This window comes from Camelina sativa, chromosome 17, assembly GCF_000633955.1.
Source record: "Camelina sativa cultivar DH55 chromosome 17, Cs, whole genome shotgun sequence".
NCBI classification, from domain to species: Eukaryota; Viridiplantae; Streptophyta; class Magnoliopsida; order Brassicales; family Brassicaceae; genus Camelina; species Camelina sativa.
In genome coordinates this window covers 15,441,241-15,445,904 of record NC_025701.1, presented here as the reverse complement: position 1 = coordinate 15,445,904, position 4,664 = coordinate 15,441,241, and positions in this window count along the sequence as shown.

Sequence of the window (4,664 nt, the reverse complement as noted above, 5' to 3'; positions counted from 1 at the left end):
AAAAAAAAAAAAAAAAAAAAGGGAATATGTATGTGTATACATATTCTCGGTCCGATCTGGACCGAATATTCATTAAGTTCGTCCGAACTTGTCCTTCGTTGACACCCTGGCCAGGTGATCAACTTGCGCAACTACACATTACTCTTTAGGATAAGTCGAACCCAGAGTTTTTATTTCGCACCTGACTTTCACATATAGGGATAAGCCGGACCCAGAGTATTTATTCCGCACCTGATCTTTCAATTTGGGATAAGCCGAACCCAGAGTATTTATTTTGCACCCAATCTTTAGTTTGGACGGAATGGTTAGCCGAACCCAGAGAATAATTTCGCAGTCCGACATCCAAACTAAAGCAAAGGAGATAAGCCGAGCCCAGTATCTTGCCCTCCGACTGAACATATCCCGTTAAGGGTAATTAGCCTACTTTTGAGGCTCGGATTGATGTTTTCTACCATCGTTTAATAAAAAATTGCATGATGTAAGCCGGGAGACGTCTCGCCTCTGGTACATTTTTAGAAAATAAAATAGCAAAACAACGACCAAGTAAAAATTGCCAGCTTTAATGCGGCTTTGTCTTATTCAGACTTTAAAAGCAAAAACTCAAATTTGCCTGCTACAATGCGGCGAAGTCTTATTTGTTAAATGATCAAAAAGAACATGTTAATTCCGAACTAGTGCGCTATTTGCAGCGATCTCACGAACACTCGTCTTGAGTCGCTTCGGCATTGGCCACAACAGTTGCAACCCAGTTTTCTTCCAATCATCGGGGCGAGTCTCCAGTGCCCTGGCCTTCTGTTCGGACTCGTCGAGCAAGTCGGTAGTCCTCTTCCTTTTTGCCTTGAGTATGGCGATCTCGGATTCCAGATTCCTCAGCTGGTGGTCAATCCTACCTCTCTTCATATGAAAGTACTAGAGATCTTGACTTAGTTCTTGATGCGTGGCTTCAATCTGCACAAGTGAAATTAACAACAGATTAATTCGGAGCAAACGCAGATTGATTTCTCAATAAAAGGACAAGGGATGCTTACCTCACGAAAGAAAGTATTGGCCTCAGCAAGTTCAGCTTCATTGGCAAGCTTGTTAATGTAAATTGGCTTAACGTCGCCTGGAATGAAGTCACCAATCAGGGCAGGGTCCGTTTGAGTTGGCTTCCGATCCGCTTCCTTACAGCACTCCTTGCAGTACACGACCAGACATGGCGGCAAAGCCGCTATCCTATCAAAACCGTTTTCAATCCAATCTTTTGGATGGGATTCGAGCAGTTCAAGTTTGAGCAGCAGTTCACGTTGCACTTGTTCCGATGCGGCAAGACGATCGCGATACTCTGTGTGGCGGTCCTCCACACAATGGAAAAATTCTTCCAGGTCACGCCTTTCGTCCGGTTTGACACGGAACATTAACATCCAAGGAGCCCGGATGTTTGGGTAGTAGGCCATTCCTCTTTCAATAGCTTCGGCATTCGAGAACGTCGGGACATCGTTCCCGGCTATCGGGGATTCTACGCTGCTAATGGAGCTAGGCATCGTTTTGACTGAAAAGTTTCTCTCAAGTTGGTTGATTCGAAGGTAATGCCGGTTGATTTATATGAATATGGGGAGGGAAATCTTTCCTTTTCCATGAAAATGGAAAAGATTGATCCCTTTGGAATTATAAATTTCCCTTTTTCACGAAAAGGGAAAATTTCCGATACATAAATGCAAGGCCCAGAATCGATCAAACCAAAAGAGAAATTGAGCCGAACAAGTCGGCAATGTTTTTACAAGGGTATTCAAACCCATACTCACAAGAGTTCACCACTACAAGAAAAATCAAAATCAAAAGTTAAACATCTGAGGCGCCGGTCAGATCGGCCTGACAGATCTCAACATTGGAGCCATGCGGATGACGAATGGAATCTGGAGCCATGGTCCCGGGGTGGAGAAGTCCATAGCCGAGCTGATCTGGGGACATGACGAGGTCATTTTCTCCCAGTTCGAGGATATCCATCGCGTTGACAGTTTCCTCGGCCTTGGCCTTGTTCATATCGATCTCCGCGATTTGCTCTTCGGGAATAACGGCCCCCTTTCCAATCAGATATTGCACTGTTTCCTACTCTCCAGTAGCTTGGTTCAACAGATCCTCCAGGGGGCGAACTATATCTTGTTCGACTAGATAAGCCCTGACTTTATCCAGTCGAGTCTGTGCGTTCTTCGCTGTTCGCTCCACTTTTTCGAGCCGATCCCGGCGAAGTCTTTTCACTTCGGAAGCCAGTTTGGTTTTCAGCCCCTCGCATTCTTGGCGCAGTTCGGCATTCTCCTCTTCAAGAGTAACTATTCGCGAATCCAGTTCGCCAATTCTCAGTTCGGACTGAGAGATTATCCCATCCTTTTCGGCAAGAGTGGCTTCGAGTTCTTTGATCCGGGCGTCTTTCCCTAGGCTGGCCGCTCTGATCTGTTCCGTGCATTCTTTCAGTTTCTCTAACTCGAATCCAGAATTCGCGTGAGAATTGACTTGTCTGTCATACAATTGGGTCAATGTGTTGATCTTGGCATCAGTCTGCAAATTCGAAGAAAGCATGTTAGGTCGCCCATATGAAATGTCAGCATCTTTAAAAATAATATAGGGACACGAACCATAAAATGGGATTCGGCAACATCGAGGAACGCCTGGTAGAACTTCAGTTTATCTGCTTCCGAGAGGATTCGACTGGAAGTCTTCAGATTCCGGAAGAGTTTGCCATAAGCTGCACGATTTGTCACCAAGGGATAATCGCCGAAGTAGTCAAAAGCGAAACGATTGGTTTTATCGTTTCCTTTTTTCAGACAAAACCGATCAGCCGATTCTAGGGTTGCTGGTTGTCCCGTGGGATTATAATCGTAACACCACTGTTACCCTGACCGCCTGAGTTCAACATATTGGTGACAAATTTTATCGAACTCGAAGTTTTCTTTCCTCCAATCCGCCCTTCGTGATCCAACAAGGGCAGGATATCATCGACCGAGATCCCTATGGGAATGAACCGATCTTCTTCTGAGCGAAGATCGGTGTTAGGCAGTTCGGTGTCCTCGCCCTCATGACGATCTGATTCCGGATCTATAGGTTGAGTTTGAGAAGAAGAAGCTCCAATCGAGCAGCAGACAAGAGGAAGTTGGGGCTTCGAAGTCCGATCTGACAAATCCTCCGATATGTGTGATACCTTCTGATGCGGGAGCTTTACGCTTAGAATTGCGCAGAACTAGCTGATCACATTCACTTTCTCGCGGGGAAGTGGTTTCCGAAGTGCTCGCCATAACAGATGATCGGAGAGTGCGGAAGAAAACTGGAATAAATAAATAAAGAGGAGAGAGAACAGAGCAAATTACCTTTCATTGTTGGCGGAAAATGAGAAATGATGAGAGGAGAGGCGTATTTATAGAGTTGAGTGGGCGGCAACCCTATGAAAATAATCATGACCTACAAGACTCTTTGAATTCTGAGCTAGCAGATGTGACGCAAATGACACGTGTCACCAAGACAATGTACAGCGAGATAATACCGGAAATCCAGGTTACAAAATCAAAATTCTTTATGGTTTAGATCGGATATATTCTTTTCCATAGTTCAGATATTCGAATTGATTCTCGAATATTCAGGACTGGGGGGGACTAATTGTTGGTGCGGAATTTAGCACCCCCGATATACCGAACTAAACCAGAAATATAATTCAATTATTTAACCGGGAATCCGGTTAAGAATCTAATTAGGTTACATTAGGTCTGTTCGGCCCAGCCTTGAGGAAGAAGAGCCGACTTCCACTTCGTCCAGCGGCCGACTCGAAGAATGAAGCAACTTTCCTTGTCTTAGTTCATCCGATAAGGAAAGTTAATATATTATGTAATCTATGGACATGTATAAATAAGGAGAGACTTCTCCATTGTAAATCATCCAGTATTCAATACAATAATCGAGTTCTCCCTTTGTTCTTAGCCAAAAACCTTAGTTCAAGAGACCTAATTCCCCTCTTTTAATTTCCAAGTTTAGATCGACTTTTTAGAGAGATTACTTCCTTGAATTTGTTTCCCTCCTTAAACAAATTCACTGTAGAAACCTAGTTTCTACATTTGTGATACATGATTTGATTCTATCTTTTCTACTTAAAACGCGACTTTTTAACTCAAAACCATACATCCATGTATCCTATATGTGTAATTTTGTTTCGTTTTCAGATATTCAAATGATGACATGCAAAAATAATATTATAACTCTTTGTGTAAGATCACCGAAGTTGAATAAATTTTTCTTTCAGTGATGAGTGATCATTTGCGCCATGATTGTGGGATAAAATGGGTGGTTCTACGTTATACTATATGTAGTTATGTACTTAATGATATTATATATAGACGTTGCTTAGTTAAAGTCCAATGACATGATCTGTCAAGTGCAAAAGTGCTTTTTAACAGATAGTAGTATAGTAAAGAGATATTCGATGCATAAATAGTGGGGTTTGTAAAATTGATAAACTTAATACATCACCATTAAAACTGTTGAATCTAGAATTCACACAATGAATTTGTTTGAGTGGGGAACAAATTCACTTAAGATCTCTCTTTAGAAAACTGGATTAAAGCTAGAAAATAAAGAGGGGTTATGATTTCTTGAAGAAGAGGGTAGGGTTTCTCTCAAGAACAATAAAGAAGTAGGGTTTT